This window comes from Hyposmocoma kahamanoa, unplaced genomic scaffold (assembly GCF_003589595.1).
Source record: "Hyposmocoma kahamanoa isolate Upper Pololo Valley unplaced genomic scaffold, ASM358959v1 182, whole genome shotgun sequence".
NCBI classification, from domain to species: Eukaryota; Metazoa; Arthropoda; class Insecta; order Lepidoptera; family Cosmopterigidae; genus Hyposmocoma; species Hyposmocoma kahamanoa.
This window is the reverse complement of record NW_020653713.1, coordinates 4810838-4828978: the sequence shown is the minus strand read 5'-3', so window position 1 is coordinate 4828978 and position 18141 is coordinate 4810838. Positions and strand designations below refer to the sequence as shown.

At 37.0% G+C, this 18141-nt stretch overlaps 1 protein-coding gene across 1 annotated transcript in view; it reads left to right on the top strand.

The window, feature by feature from the left end:
- The window catches only part of LOC113226134 (nephrin-like), a 465840-nt gene that overhangs the window by 432229 nt on the left and 15470 nt on the right, over positions 1-18141 (top strand). The gene's annotated exons all lie outside the window — the stretch shown is intronic.

The following is an 18141-nucleotide window of genomic DNA, read 5'->3' as shown; positions in this document are numbered from 1 at the left end:
ATGACGTCGTAGACAAGGGTTGTCGAATTTTCAATTCGTATTGCCGATACATATTACGTAAGTAGTGAATACACCTAATTATTAAATAATGAAGATCAAGTTGGACACGCAATTTCAAAAACAATTATTTAAAAGTACATGTCCAAATATAACATTTTAAGGGCTTTTAATATATTTTTGAAACAAATGTCCAATATTACTGTAGTTAGTGAATTAATGAAAAACGTGATACGATATCGATATAAATACATAATAGACATGACTGTGTAATTATTTGGATTCCGGTTTTTATTAATAGAATCATAGATAACAGATTCGCGTTAGCATTTTCGCTATGTTGCCGCTCTGATTACGTAACGTAACAGGCAAGAAAGCGATGGGTAACCCTGCCACTTCACGCTTCAGACTAACTCGTGTCTGTATCCCGTTTGAATCGATACAAACGCAACAATCTGCTTTTTGAGCCTCTACGGCGCCGTAAATGGGCATCATCAGCATGTATAAATATAAAATACGCCGTGTGCATAAAGGCACTTAGAAAACGCCACATTCTGCAATATACCGTCAGCGTCACAATGAAAAGAAGTATAAATTGTTTTTAACAAAAGAAAATAATTGTGCAAAGTGGACATGTTCACAGATTTATGTTTGACACTTTAAATCTATCCAAAGAAAGCGATTTAAAATTCATATTTTACTCTTTTTCACACGGTACGTAATTATGTCACTAAAACCACTATTCTATCACCGACTTTTTTGTCTATAGTATTATGTGTTTGAAAACAACATTGTGATGAAAAAAAATTACGTCAGTATTTTTATTTATATTTTTTTGTATAATATGATATCAAGTTACGGGACTAAGATGACGGTTTCTTTTTATTAAAATATGTATCATGGACCAATAATTTCTGTAGACGATTCTAATCTTTACAAGACAATGTAGTCGAATAATTAGCATTACTCCATTCCGGTTTTGAAGGGTAAGGGTGCTGGTGAAATTACAGGTACGTGAGACTTGACAACAATGACACTAACTTATTCGAAATGAAATGTCAAGAGCAAACAATTTTGACAATTCCACACGTTACTTGATATCGAACGATATGATAGTTGGGGCCGATTCTGTTTGTCTATGATTTAAAAATAAAAACTACGGTTGTGTGACATGCGCGAGAAAAGTTTTTATTTGCCACCATTTCGCCAGTCGTAACATGCGGTTCCTGAACACATCACAGAGAGCTTATAATATGTGTGTAGATAAATCAGTGTATGTAACTGTACATAATTAGGCATTAAAACACTCGTGAGATGTTTTTACAAACCCTCACTCGTGTTGCGACACGCGAGATGGCGGAAAATTCAATTCATAGACAAACTGGAGTCGGCCGGATTATCACATCGTTCGATATCAAGTAACGTGTGAAATTAGTCATAATTGTTTGCTATTGACATTTCAAAACTTCGTCTTGGCTGATATTAGAATATATAGATATCGAATTTGATGTTATTATGATGCAATAATATAAAATAAAATAAAATATGTTAATAATAATATCACAGATAAGAAATTTGTTCTAATAAAACAATTTATCTTTATGCTGGTCATAATTTTCGATTTTTGATAACAATATTCAAATGAAATTTGAAATAAGAATGCCTTCCATCGTCTTTTAATTTCGATGTAACATTCTAGTATATGTGGCCAGTGGTTCATTATGAATATCATATTTCAACCTTTTTTAGCTTTTCCATAAGCATGTGCATAAGTACAGTACTAAGTTTCGAAGTTCTAAGTAAATATAATAAACAGTGATCGAAATTCATGGAGTTAACTTACATAAAGTATGAACGTTTTCTTACTATGGACATACCCATTTCGTCATTAATGCGTATAAAATTTTTTACTGTTTATTTTCTAAACATTCCAAACTATAGACTCTCTCATGTTTATTTTTTAAATGGCTCAAGTAAGCATTTAAATACGACAGTGACTGTAATTTATAGCAATAATAATTTGTCACCAATATGCTCAAATTTCAATAAATAATACGTATATTTAAATATAATCAGTTCCGAGAATTCCCGGGATTTGTAGAAGGGATTGTCCACGTTATTCCTTATTTAAGCTAAATTTACCTCCTCAATTCCGATTACTGATAAACAATAACAATGTTGACTCTGTGCTACATTTCAATGTACCTGTTTGTTATTTTGGCGTTACAGCAATTGAAAAAAATAAAGTCAAAAAAGACCTCATTTACCACGCTACGTACACGTAGGTTCGGATTAGGGTGCGTGCAGACAAAACGGCAATCCATTCGGCATCGATTGCCCATTACGCGCGACACACGCCCATCAATCGCTTTCTCATCTCGTAAAAGCATCGGGCTGGTAATGGTCGCGCCCTGCGGCTATATGCATCGAAATACATACATTTACATACTTGACCTATTTCTTTATATGGATTCGAATTTACGCTATGCACCTTTAAAGATTTACACAGGCATTTTTTTTTTAATTTTTGTTTTTATAGAGTCGAGAGTGTAATGATTGGAACAGCGGTTTCTTATTTATTTATTTTTATTTTATAATACTACGTTGCGGGACGAATAAGTCGTGCGTTACGCCTATCCATAACAATTGTAGTGCCACTCCAAAGCTTTCAATCGCAAATATTTTAGGGACACTGCCACTGCGTCCGTCACCCATGTGTAATTTTACCAACATCCTAATATGATGTTATTTCCTTTATTTAATGTCTTGTAAATATATTCCCAAAGTCGTGATATTAACCGTATTTATTAAATAAAATATATATACTACGTTAATTCAGTAGCAGTTCTCCTTGTGAAAGAGTTTGTCCGGAGTAGTACTGCCACCTTACCTATTTCTGCCGCCAAGCATTAATGTAAGCATTAGACTTATAGGTGACTCGGAATTAGGAGAGGCGAAGCTGCAGAGTCTTGAACACCGCCGTAAAGTTGCCGGCTTATCGATATTCTACAGGATATATCACAGAGTGCGATGGAATTGCATAATTTGATTCCGCCTTTCCATCATCGGGAGACTAGACGTGGACTGGGATTCCACTCCTATGTTGTGAATATTCCCAGGATTCACACGAAGCGTTTCGCTTGGCGAAATGGCGAGCGGCTAGAGAAATTACAGGCACCTGGCACTTGTCAACTACTGTCTCAGTGGTAGTGCCCCTAAGATCTTTGTGATTTAAAGGTGCACGACTTGTTCGCCCCGTAACTTGGTATCATTAAAACAAAATCTTCTGTAAACACACAAATAGGTAGTAATTCCGAGCTCTCCCTAATATCACTATAAAATACCTGATTCACACCTTCACTGTAAAAACAGGTGTTTAATAGTGAAGGTTAAGGTAAGTAGATAGAAATAGTACCTACTTAACAGTTTAACATAAAAATTTATTATGGTATACAACATGTACAGCATAGAAAATAATAGCATATTAAAGAACAAAATAACAGCGTAAAAAACATTATAAAAATGAAAAGTACTTTTCGCACGCAATAACAAAGTTTCACCAACATTGTTACAATAATAATGTACGTTATTCTATGAAAAAGAAGCAGTCAGTAACAGCTTTAATTAAATTCTTTCGTTTGCACTCGGCTGAATTATTCCCGGAGGTCGTAAACGCCAAGATGTATGGAGATCTTCCTTTGACCCATAATTAGGAATCTACTTGATTTAAGTGACACATCGTTCTTTCATCATCATCATCAACCCTTTGATACGTCCCATTGCTGGGTACAGTTTTTCTCTTTCTACCGACCCGGGAGATAGGGAGTTCCGGGGAGACTACGGGCTCCACGGTAAGACCAGGGTACGTTCTCTGGCGGACCCGGACTTTTTTTTATAATATCAAGTGACGGGACGAACAAGCCGTGAGCCTTGTTCTTGACAGTTGCAGCGCCACTCAGAGCTTAAAATCGCAAAGTTCTGAGGGGTGTCTAAGTCTCATGTGCCTGTAATTTCACCAGCACCCTTACTGCTTGGCGGCAGAAATAGGTAAGCTGGCAGTACTTCCCTGGACGAACTCTTTCACAAGGAGCTCTACTACTATTAAAACTTAGTCTACTGCTACTACCTTGGGTATGGACTCGCCGGGGTTTGTGGTTAGCTGCATGGATGAACACGTTCGTCTGCTCCGGTAGCATGCGGCCGGGGCGTTCATGTCGCGCGCAACTAGCGCATCTTAGTAGCGGTCTAGACGAGGGCCTAATGGCGAGAAAACGTGCGGAACTCGTAAGTCGCCCTTTAAGTCTATGTCCGGACAATGTCGCAGGACACTGCTACCGGCATCTCCTGTACTAGTCCGGAGAGCTATTAGAGGATTAACAGCTAGAAATCTTCCGATCCCTCCAGAAGCGTAGGAATTTGGGAACTGGAGAGACGCCGTTTGTCGGCTTCGGGAAGTCAGCGTGCCTACAGCTCCGGTACCTATCTAGCGGGTGCTCTACGTATACCCGGGTGGCTCACCTAAGGCACTAGCCTGACAGAGTACCGGATGAAGTACGTGCAAACGGGCTGATCTGGGGTCAGCACCTTACTTAGATGGTCCCTGCGCGGGTATGCTCGCACTGGTCATAGTGCCCTTCTCGTGTACCCTAAGGGTCGGTAGGGAGTTTCACTATAATCAAAACCAATGCAAAAAGATGTGCGGCTGCTGGATACGAAAATCTATCTATGTGACATCGGTCAGTGACAACCTTGTACACTGGCTGATCCGGGATCAGGACTCGAACTTAGAAGGTCCCTGTGCTTGCATAGGTTGTAGTGCCCGTCTCGTATGCCCTAAGGGTCGGTAAAGGTCGGTCCATTCTACATAAGTTTTGATTATAGTGGCCCATAATCAAAACTTATGTAGAATGGACCGGGGAATACTAAACACAGGACTCCTCTCAGGCGAGGGTCTCTAGACCATAGTCCGCTATGTTGGCTCAATGCGAGTTGGGGACTTCACACGTTTTCTGAGGTTTGTGAAAAGTTCTTCGACGTCCAGGTTTCATCACCATGATTTCCTTCACCGAAAAGCTCATTGCAAATTTCAAGTTAAATTTCGCACATAAGTTTCGATAAAGTCAAAGATTGGAAAACGGTTGAAAAGTTTTGGAAAGTCGAGAGTGATGACCAATAGACAGACTGGTCAGACTATATAACTAGACTATAAGTGGAATAGAACTTGAACAAATCAATTAAATTCTTTATTGAATTGATATTCAACTATTTTTTGTGAAATTACTCCACTAAATTGTAATAGTTATTAATACAAAGATCGAACACTTAGAAAAAATTCCTTCGATCCGGCCGGATTCGAACCGACGTCTCCTCACAAACTGTGCCAGACGCTGCGTGCATAACGAAATACTTTCATAGATTTCTTATAGATGGCGCTACGACTAAAGTCGTTGAAAAACCAAATACAAAGATCCGACGACGAGCACATAGAAAAATTCGTGAGGTCCGCTGGTTCGTTCCGTGGCTTAGTTGGCATAGCGTGTGACACGGTTTACTAGGCGACATTGGTCATATCAAAGTAACAAATAGCAAAAACAGACAACGCGGTTACACCACATTTGCTCTGATAGCCTCAATTGTACTTATAAACACTTATGTTTGTATTAATTTAAGTAAATATATCCAACCTAGGCATGAAAACCAACCATTCAATACATGACCTAAAAGGCTATTCCAACATTCTATAACAGACAAATCCTTTGGAACTACCAATTCTGTAACTAATCGACCCCAAAAGGTCAATTCTATCAAAAATTCCCAAAACGTCAGCGTGAAACCGATGACAAGTAACCCCATGGGAGTCGATAAGCAAAGAAAGTGGCCTCGTCATGTGTGAAGCGATAACTGGTCCCCTAGGCCCCTGGGACCGCGGACACGTCATAAAGAAATATGATCCTGTATCTGTGATAGGACATAAACTGGGACTTCGAGACCGCTATAAAGATACTGACCGCGAATAGGACAAACTAAGGGAATTGTTAAAAAAAAATGTGGACGGAAGAACAAGACGTGGTAACTTAATGGTTTGACCTACCGCCTCGTAAACAGAGGGTCGTGGGTTCGAATCCGGATTTGCTTAAGAATCTATACAACCTCAAATGGCTTTGGTTGAGCCCGCATAACAGTGAAAGTGTTACAAAAATCACTTTGGAAAAAATGTATAATAACATTGAGAATTAATATACACTTATACGGTAAGAAAAGACGATTGCTAAAAATTTTCACGATAGAAAAAAAACACAAATGGTAAAGATAAAGATAAAGATCGATTTATTTGTGGAAGTAGGTACAATAAGTTCATTAGATAACTGCCTCCGTGGCCGAACGGTTACCATGCCGGACTGCCACGCAGAGGTCCCAGGTTCGATTCCCGGGCCGGGAGAAATATTTGTATGACCTACATTTATTTCTCTCGTGAGTTTGGGTGTAGTTTGTGGTTGTCTATGTGTGTGTTCATGGCACCCGCGACACAGGGTTTCCCTAGTGCGGGGCTATGTTGAGTGTGTGCGTTGTCGTTGTTAAAAAAAGATCAGTTCAATACATTCACAGTGCTACTACAACCAGTTTCGTCGAAACATACAAATATAATTGAGGCCATGAGAACCATAGTGGCCTAACTCATTTTTTTACAATATTGAGTTTATGATTTTTTCCAGTTCAAATTGATCATTTTGATAGAACCAGAAAGGCCTAAAAGTGATAAAACGAATTTTCATTAGATAGCAGCATAATCATTGTTATGGTTTTTAGTCTGTGATCTAAATTTGAGTAATCATACTGGCCTAAGTAAGATAGGCCACTATGGCTTGTCCATTGAATTAGGCCACTATGGTTCTCATGGCCTCAATTAGTGGTGGTCGCATAATGTACAAAATATTATAATTAAAAACTGTCAATAACTAGTAAACATGCAAAAAAAATATAATAAAAATTAGTAAAAATTAACAGTGTCAAAAATAAAGCGAAAAATCAAGTTAATGTCAAACTTACATAATTTACATTTCTAAGCCTCCATAAAATATGTACATGTCAAAAATGAATAAAAGTCAATAACATAAATTAGTCAAATACATCTGTAATCTTACTAGACATAAAAAAAAGTGTTCGATAGGTACTTTACATAGGTATACCAATGATTTTTTTTTATATCAAGTGAACTAAATACGACAACTTTACGATACACATTTTTCAAACGGCTTTAATATCGTTTGTTAACAAATATATACTGAAATAAAGCAAGTGTACCTGCCTCTCCACCAGAGCAAAATGAACTGTATTAGTACGGGAAAAATTTGAATTCAAGCTGAGGTAGTAACTCTTGACCTCCGAGTTTAATTTGCAACCTACACACATCTCTTGTGCAATCCTAATTCCCATTGTGAGAGGAGATCTGTATCCAGTGGAGCTATATACGTTAACTATTATTGTTACATGTGAACCTGACTAATATACATAAAAAATGATGGATTTCGGTTGTATGGAGAATGTATGATGCTCTAAGGAAATGGTCAGCTAGCTTGAAAAGCTGCAAACGCTACCACTACTGTCGTCTTTTTTGACACCTACCGAAGGCCCAAAGTCCATTGGCTGGACGAAACAGTTGCGCCATGACCCCTAAACCATGGTCCATTTAATACATGAAACTATACGATTACACAATCAGCTGCAGCTGTTCCATAATGTACCTGGAAACAAATTGTGGAACAAGCCGATTCGTTTTTCACGATTTGGGATCGGACCCTAAAATAAACATATGTCATCACCATAGCCGAACCATTACACGTCCCACTACGAGTTCATTCTAAGAAGATATTTAAGGCGAGGTATTTGTGATGTGAGGGGGACCGCCCGCGCGTCCCATAACCAACGAGCAGAGAAGTAATATGATTAAATAACAACAGGCGGAAAAAATCTGACACAACAACGTTGACAGGCGCCTGATGACAACTGATGGGGCAGCGGGTGGCGCGGTGTGTCGTTAAACTGCAATTTTCAAGTTTTGAGATAATTGTGAATTTAATCAATGCAAGGCAATATAACAAAAAATATAAGAGGGATGTTTTTATGATATCGATTATGTTATCTGTCAAGATAAAAAGATTTGAAATGAAATGAATATAAAGTAGATACCTAGAAGAGCCCTTGAAATTAATAGCTATGGCAATGATAGGTTGGATATTACTCGTAGAAAAAGACAAACCGAAGTAAAAGTATAGTCGATGTACTAAGGTACTTGACTCCCTAACCGACCGTTTGGTTCTGAGTAGATCAGTCTTAAGAAAAATGTTAAAAAAACGCAACCTTTAACATGTGAGCAGTAAAATTCATTTTCTCATAACTTCTTTATTAATAATAAATAACGCACTCACTCGTAGCTCCGCAATAAGGAAACCCTGCGTCGCGGGTACCATGGCCACACGTACAGACAATTACACCCAAATTCACGAGTGAAATAAATGTAGGCCATACAAATATTTCTCCCGGCCCGGGAAATATTTGTATTGCTCCAGCTCCAGCATGGTAACCGGTCGGCCACAAAAGCAGTTAGATTGCATCACTAGTGAATGACATTTTAAGAAACTTATTAAGCTTATTTGCTATTTGAATACTTCCTTGAATACAGAACACAAATTTCAACTATAAAGCTGGAATTCCTGTTTACTCTTTCTTGTTGAATGCATAAGATGGCTCTCTGAACCAAAAGATCGGTTAGGGACTCGGCCATCTTAGGGCATCAACTGTACACTGGAAATGCTGCAATGAGTGACATTTTTAGTACAATACTAAATTGGGAAAGTAATATCTCGGGTAAGTCGATGGGAATAATGTTTTATATATAGCTAGTTTTATAGCGCCACCAGCGACAATCTTCCGAACAAGAGCAAAGGTCTTCAATGTAATAACATAAAATTACAAAAACCCCGTCCAAAATCCAAAATACAAAAGGTGAAAATTCAAAGAGTTTATCAATTTTACCCCCAACATAAACTCCCGTGAACAAACAAGGCACAGCTTCAAACCACTCGTTCGCACTTCACTGATTAATTAATATGTACATGTGGAAACAAACCTTTTACTCAAAGTTGAAACTGAGGAAGTTTGAATATAAACGCGAAGTTCGAATGTCTGTGTGCATGTCGACCACATGACATTTGCACCCGTAAAGTTTGTTCTTTTAATAAACAACAGGTTTTTTGCAGAGCGAAAAACACGAATATTTTTTGCGAGAAAAAATTGTTTACGTTGAATACAAGAACGAAGCTGTTTTATAACTTTTGTTTTATTTATTAGTTCGCGATAAAAAAATAGGTACTAATAGATGTTTGGCGTGTACAAATAAATCATTTATAGCTTTAGATATACCAGAATCTGCCTATTCCGGTTCATTAAAGTCAACCGATTTCACGTTTATTCAAAACTTTGCTTTGCCACAATCGTCAAATTTGACAGGTCAACATGCGATTACAATACTAAAATTTTAATTTAAATTAAAAAAACCCCGATACAAAACAGAACTGCATGAAATCTAAGTTTTGTAGCAGTAGAACTCCTTATGAAAGTACCGCTACTTTGCCTATTTCTGCCGTCAAGCGGAAGTGTGTTCGGTTTTTAAGGGTGCTGATGAATTACAGGCTCATGGGACTTGTCAACTTTATTGACGGGTGCAACGGCAGAGTAATTCCGCTTCTGCTACGGACGGGGGTGTCGCTTACCACCTGGCACACGATTTGTTCACACCGGTCTGTGTTTCTGATTAAATTGAATGAAGACTAAAAGCCGTGAACAATTCTTTCATTAAGTCCCATTTGGCTTTAATTTCACCAGCACCCTTACCCTTAAAAACTGAAACACAATTGGCGGTAGAAATAGATAAGGTGGCAATACTTCACTGGACTTCCCTATAGAACTGCGGATTTACGATACAAATACATTCATTAGTACCACCTTAAGTGTGTTGAGCATGAACAAAGAAACCTAAGGCTTATAATACTTTGAAGATGAAGTCCTGTATATACTTCATGTAGAAACTATCTTAAATCATCTCTTAAAATATAAGCTGATGTAAAAAATAAATGCTAAATAATTACATACCCACAGATTCGTGTATAGGTTGATACGTTAACCCTTTTCAATCTTGTGATACCATCTGCGTCGCCAGGACGCCTTGTGAGGCGTGGAAGCGTTAAACCTCAAAAACTAAACACGCGCCGAGTTGGGAATGACAGACCGCCATCAACACTTCAAAGCCCAATGTTCTGTTAAATTTTAATGGATTAAAGTACAACGAACTCAGTTCCAACTGGATGTTACCCATTGTAATTAAAATTTAAATGTCTGCAGTATTTTGTTATCTCTTTGTAGTTTGTTGTGTGTGTACTCGTTGTAATTTGGAAAACTTGACAGTTTAAATCCGTTCATGTTATTTATGAGCCAACGCGTACCCACGGAGCATGAAACCTCTCTAAAATATCTAAAGAAGTCTTCTTTGAAGAATCCTTGAGTATCTAGAACATAGCGGTGGAACAAACCTACGTCTCTTTTATAATCAAAGAATCATCCACACGACCAGAAGTTGAACCATACGATAGTCAAAAAAACCTATTTCGATCCCGTGCCAACTTTCTCGTCCATTCTTATCGTACTGTCTGTAAACCAACCGCAATGTCACCATGGCTATCCCCACTTGTCACTGACACGGAACTCACTCCATGTCGTGTAAGTTGAGACAGCTTAACAACACACGCCCAAGATAATATGATACCGTGAAGTAATTAGTTTTTAAGCCGTCTTTAAATTGTTCACAGAAATGTTGCTCATTAGAATAAAATACGGAAGAATGACTTGTAACTCCGTAAGATACATGTTACAATTTAAAAAGAAAACGACTGCCTAGCTTAAATACCAACTTTTGCCCTACTATACTGAAATATGTGAAAAATTATTAACACAAAATCGAAAATGTGGGTAGTCTGGTGACAAGAGATGGTAAATATGAAAGGGATATTGAGAGGAAAGTGCAAGCCTGAAATCGAGTGAATAGAGCCCTGTATGCCTTAATAGGTAGCCAGAATGTCTCAAAATAGGTGCGCTTGCCTATTCATCGGGGCGTGCTGGTCCCTACCCTAATGTATGGTAGTGAGTGTTGGGTGTGGCAGAAAAAACATGAAAGTAGGGTGAATGCCGCAGAAATTAGAGCTTTGTGCAATATGTGTGGTATTAGTCATAAAGATAGAATGCCGAACAGTATAGTAAGAGAGCATTGTGGTACGAAAGATGATGTAGTGACAAGGATAGAGAGAGGGATGCTTCGATGGTTTGGTCATGTAGAAAGAATGAATATTGGTAGATTGAAGGCACGTGAGAGACAGGCGTGATGATATGTATGTACAAATAAAGAGTTCGTAAAGGGTAGTACTGCCACCTTACCTATTTCTGCCGCTAAGCCGTAATGTCAACATAACTGTGTTCCGGTTTTGAATGAGGGTGACGGGCGCAGTGGCAGTGCCCCTCAGATCTTTGCGATTTAAAGCTCTGAGTTGCACTGCAACTGTTATGGACAGGCGTGTAGCTTACCATCAGGCGCACAAGTTGTTCGTCCCGTCACTTATTACGTACATAGATTATACTCGTAAATATCGAACACAAAAAAAAACATCCTATTTCTCGCAATTAAACTACGTAACGAGCCAGCAGACCTTACTAATCTCTCTATGTTCTTGTTGCAGACCTTTGTTTTTGGTTTTTAACGACTTTTTTTTGCCGTAGAACCATCTGTGAGAAATTTAATTTATATTTATTTTTGGCAAATTTATTATGTTTTGTAAAAAGTCACGGAACAAGAATTGTTGTTTATGACGTTAATAATATTGTAGGGAGAGCGTACGACGGAGACGAATGAGACAACTCGATGCTTGATTAACACTGAATATAATAAGTAATAACATTGATGTAAATACATGGTGCTTAACAATAACAATTCTTATACTACACTTTCCCCGTTACAAAAATAAAATAAAATTTATATAATTTCTATTTTATTTCTATCGTTATACAAAAGAAATTCTTATACGTACGAATATATTTTCTTATAGCATAGTTACAAAGGGTAATATAGTTAGTTACATTTTATTTTGTTTAGTAGTCAAAAAGCAATATATTATTCTTATTAATTTTTTAATAATAATTATCATTATTTTGTATACAATAAGGTACTTAAATTAATTATGTGAGTACCTACTTTACTTATGTATTTTACATAATATAAGGTTTTGTGCGATTTTTGTGTACTATTTCTTCCTTATTGTTTCTCATGATTTTAACGTTACATCCTAAATCTTCATTAATTAAAAATGGACCCGAATATGTACTATCCATTTTGTTGCCAGTTTCATTTTTAAGTAGCAAATAATTACCTTTAGTGTACGTCACTGGATTAACATATACGTCATAGGCCTTCTTCCGTTTTAACTTATTTCCTAATAAGTTCTTCCTTGCATCTTGCTGTGCAACCTGTAATCTATATTTTAATTCAAGTGGATAACTATCGTAGTTATATAAAGGATCTATACCGGAATCTAAATTGTTCGGCAATTTGCACGACTTTCCGAATACCAGTTCATGCGGTGTGTACCTTGTCTCTGTATGTACCGTATTATTGTACGCGAAGCACCAGAACGGCAGCCAGCTGCTCCACGAACATGTTCGGTTAAGGCAATTAATACGTAAATACGCACCCATAGTCTTATGTGTATTCTCGAGCGCTCCTATGGACTGGTGGTGGTACGCTGTTGAAGTAAGGTTCTTAATTTTTAATAGTTTACAAACTTCGACCATTGTGTTTGAAATGAATTCAGATCCACGATCTGTTGCAATTTCCCTGGGTATGCCAAAACGCAAAATAAAATTATTTACAAAAGCAGATGCAACCGATTTAGCATCTTTTGTGTGAAGCGGATATGCCTCTATGAACTTTGATAGCTCACACTGTAACGTGAGAACGTAAGAATGACCGGCATTATCTGTAGGCAGAGGACCAACTATGTCTAAATAAATCTTTTCAAATGCATAACTTGACGTACTGGTTATTTCCATAGGCTGTTTGATTTTATTTGAATATTTTTGTTTTTGGCAAAGGTCACATTTTGCTACAAATTCCTGAATATCCTTATCCATACTAGGCCAGTAATAAAACTTTTTAATATTATTTGCCATTCGCCTAATACCCGCGTGGCCACTAGTGGGCAACAGGTGAAAGTCATTGATTATTACTCGCCTATCATCTACGTTATTTATTCTTTGTACGCTTTTCAATACACAGATTCGTGGTCCGGACCAATCTTTCGTTTCTCTTATTTCATTTATTATCTGTGCAATAAAACTTTTATTATTCTGACTCTTTATTATGCATAATTCCTTTATTTTTGTTTTCATACACAAGTTGCATAGATCTCTCACCAACACGTCTCGCGTAATCGATGATCGAGATAATATTCCAGTAAAATAAATTTTACTCTTACTTGGTACATAAATAAAATAATTAGACCTTTCCATAATTATTTCTTTTCTCTTTATGTCTCTCAATTTCCTATTATTTACTAATTCTAACTCAACCAAATGTTCTGGCTTTTTAATTATCTCCACAACTCTCGGTTGATCAGACCTTGAGTTCGGGGGATGATTATCGGCCACCAAATTTGGCGTATCTCCCTCTCGTCCGCTCTCTCGCATGCGTCTCACTTGCCCACGAGTCATAACATTTAAAACTCGTTCATTTAACATTTTTAAATCATCAGACGTTATCTGTATTCTTGATAAGGCATCCGCGGCTGAATTTTTGCTACCTTTTATGTATTCTATTGTATAATCATATTCTTCTATTTGTAATCTAAATTTAAGTAATCTGCTAGAAGGGTCGCGCATACTAAATAAATATACTAATGGCCTGTGATCGGTTTGGATTTTAAACTTTCTGCCGTATAAATAAGGTCGAAAATATTTTACACTCCACACTATCGCTAAGAGCTCTTTTTCGATAGTGGGATAGTTCTTTTCGGCTTTATTTAGAGTACGGCTAGCGTATGCTACAGGCCTGCCGTCATTATTACATAGCACCGATCCTATGGCGTGCCCCGACGCGTCTGTTTGCAATATAAATTCATTACTCTCCTGAAAATTTGGGTACTGTAGAACAGGTGGTCTAACTAAGGCTGTTTTTAATGAATGAAAAGCATGTTCACACGTTTCAGTCCATTTAAATGTTACGTTTTTACAACACAACCTGTTAAGAGGATAAGCTTTTTCTGCAAAATTGGGTATAAATTTACGGTAATAATTCGCAAACGCCACGAACCTCTTTACGTCATCTGTGTTAGCTGGTTTTGGGTAATTTTCTAATACTTTAGTTTTTTCTGGGTCAGGTAAAATACCTTTTTCTGATATTACATGGCCAAGGTACAAAATTTGCTTTTGTAAAAATTTACATTTTGCTGGATTTAATTTCAAATTGATTTTGCGTAACCGAGACAAAATGTCCATTAAATTTTTATTATGATTTTCGAGGTTTCTACCAAAAACACATAGGTCATCCTGATATACCAAACACTGCTCGTAATTTAATCCCGACATAGCAATCGTAATCATTCTAGAAAACGCATTGGGACTAGTTTTTAGTCCCATTGGTAATCTAGTCATTTGATATTGATTTTTGGTTGTTGTGAATGCCGTGTATTGTCGACTGTTTTCATTTAATTTTATTTGATAAAATCCTTGATAGAGATCTAAAGTAGTGAAATACATTGCACCAGACAACGAGTCTAGAATGTCTGAAATATTTGGCAGAGGAAACTTGTCATCTTGAACTTTTTCGTTTAATTTTCTGTAGTCAATTACTACACGCCATTTTTTAATACCCGTTGAATCTAGCTTTTTAGGTACTAGTAATAATGGACTCGACCAGGCACTCCTACATTCCTCTATTATTCCATCGTCTTGCATACTTTTTATTTGTTTATCTATTTCCGATTTTTGGCTTTGTGGTAAACGATACGGCTTTACGTAAACAGGAGTAGTATGTGGCTTTAATTCAATAGTATGGTCGTATAATGAAGTCGTTGTCAATTTATCTCCTGGTACGTGAAAGACGTCTGGAAATTTGGCACAAATGTTTTCAATAGACTTTTGTTCTTCCTCATTTAGATTTTCAAATTTTAGTAAAGAAAACAAAGACTTGACCCTCTCTGCGTTCATATTCGACTTATTAAAGTGACATAAATAATAATCGCTTAACTTAGAAACGTTTAAATTAAAATAATTCAAAATTACATCCTCATTTCGTGTATTCATTATTTTAAAAGGTATCTTACCATTATGCGGCTGTACTATAATGTTAGCAATGTATACTCCGTGACATAATTCTTGAGAACTAATGACACATTCTTGTTTTAACTTCGTGTCAACATAATGAATTGATTCGCTTCTTGCTGGAATTGTTAAATATGAACTATCTTGTCTCAAATAAGTAATGGGTAATGTGACAGGTCTCTCTAAATTACAAATTCTTAATTCATTTAATTCGAAGTCTACAACTGCTTTGTACTTTGTCAAAAAATCTTGCCCTAAAATTCCATCAGTTTTGCATGGTAATTTATCAAATACATAAAATTTATGTTTTATAGTGTAGGTATCAATTTTGAGCTCTAAATAAATATATCCTTCTGACTGTACGCTTCCACCAACGCCGTTGACGCAAAGTTTTTCTTTATGGAATGGAATGCGTAAACATTTTACTCTATCGTGCTTGACAACTGAAATCGAAGCGCCGGTGTCGATTAGCCATTCGCTTTTGTTGTGCTCATGCCTGTCCAATTTAATACATACTTTACATAAGCTGTTGCACATACATACATAGTCAGACTCGAAAAAAATGATTCAAATGTGACATATTTGCTTGCTCTGATTCATCGCGGTCACGTTTCGTTGCCATGCAGGGGTCACCTGTCGTGGATATAAAGTTCACATTCCTATGGTATGATTGACGGCGATTGCCCTGATACCTACCCCTGTACGAGTTTCCACGAGAAAACACTCTTGGGTTTCTTGGATGATATGAGTACTGTGGCCGTCTGTAATAATAATTTGGTGTATTTACCTTTACGGCGGACTGCCCTCGCGCGTATCCTCTGTGTCCTCCGCGCGTTTTCGCTGCTCGGTGGGGGGGTGTAAACCCACGGGGTTGAGCGGACATGCCCATTACATCCGCTGAGGAAATTATCGTGATCTCTTCATCTTGCGCTGCTTGAATGGCGTCTTTTAGTGTATTAAAATCACGCGCTGCAATTATTGTACTTGTTCTACGGTTCCTAAGCCCGTCGGCAAACCGTTTAATTGCGTAATTTTCGTTTAACGGGCGCAGAACATTATAATGATCAGAATTTCCGTCCGATTGGGTGATAGTTAAATCCGCGAACAATTCAGAAATTTCCTTGCCAAAATCAGCAACAGTGCGTTCATTTTGCTTACATGTTTGAAGTTTCATTTGTATGGTCGATGCTGATTTTCTTGGTAATAATTGTTTGCGCATATCGGTCAGTAATTCTGATATATTCTCGTATTTACTAGATAATTTTAGCTTACCCGATTGAGACAGCCTAGTTTTTAAAATAAAGGAAATTAATTTTTTATTCGATTCGTTATCTAAGGTAGTGGCATAGTACTCAATACTATCAATTAATTCTTTCGTATTTTCTTCTTTGTCACTCATGACTGGCAGAAGACTTAACGCGACCTTCAGATCGAACGTTGCCATTTTTAATATTTCTTCACTTTCTTTTTTTATATTGCAAAGATTCTTTACTTCACTGTACAATAACTTAAAATCCTGACAATATTTATCAATTAAAATTTTTTCTTCTTTACTTTTTAAATGATATACCTTAGTAATAGCATCTATATAAGTGTTATATTGTTCTAATAATTCATTTGCCTCTTTAAGCTTAGTTTCAATTATTTTTCCACATCGTCTTTTAGGTCCAATTTTAATTAAGTAGGTTCTAATCTTTGAAAGCTCTTCATTTAAATTTTCCAAATATTCTGACATACATAAAATCGCACTTACCTATATATTTATACTATTTATATTATATACTTAAAGTCTATAATGTACATATTATAATGTAGTATAACCGTTTATTAAAATAAAAATTTTTTTTGTATCGCACTTAAATTTTCATCATTTTTACCACACTTACACTGATATTGAATGGGGTTTTCACTCACTAGTGTACTAGTTTATCAAAGCAATTTGCTTCGTGACAGGAACATCTTGCGACTCAGGTTTCTTCATAAGGAATCGGGGTCGTCGTCGTTACAAGGAATGCTCGCTCCTTCTTACATTTTGTTTAACCGTATTATACCTGCATCAACGCCTCGCTGCACTCTTTTATTGAAACACCTCACACAATATCGGATCATAATGATAGCTCCAACCATCAACAGTATTATGATAATTGCCACCATGGACCACGAAATGATCCCAATATTGGTCACGATATGATTGTTTGTAATTTGGTTGTTAACACCGACTTGTGCGGTGACTTCCGGTTTTTCAGGTATTTTTGAGTTACACATTTTTGGCACTAAAATTTACGTCCACGTCCGTTAAGTGTCGATTAGAATAAATAATATACATTTTAAGTCCGTTGAGCCAAACTGTAACCGGGCACTAGCTACATCCCAAAAATGGCAGGGTCGCCATGTAGGGAGAGCGTACGACGGAGACGAATGAGACAACTCGATGCTTGATTAACACTGAATATAATAAGTAATAACATTGATGTAAATACATGGTGCTTAACAATAACAATTCTTATACTACAATATAGTCCTACGAAGTTGTTAGCATTTGAAACTAACCCTGTAAACATACGAGCTACGTGGGAGTTGGAACCCAGTACTGTTCTACGACGAGGTGGGTTAAAAAACCTTATGTGAAATCTCGGAAGTCTGGGAACCTTAAAATTTTTAGCTGCAGAGCACTTCCCAAGCTTGTGCGTAAAGTGCATCACTTAATAATCCCTAGGAAGTAAAAAA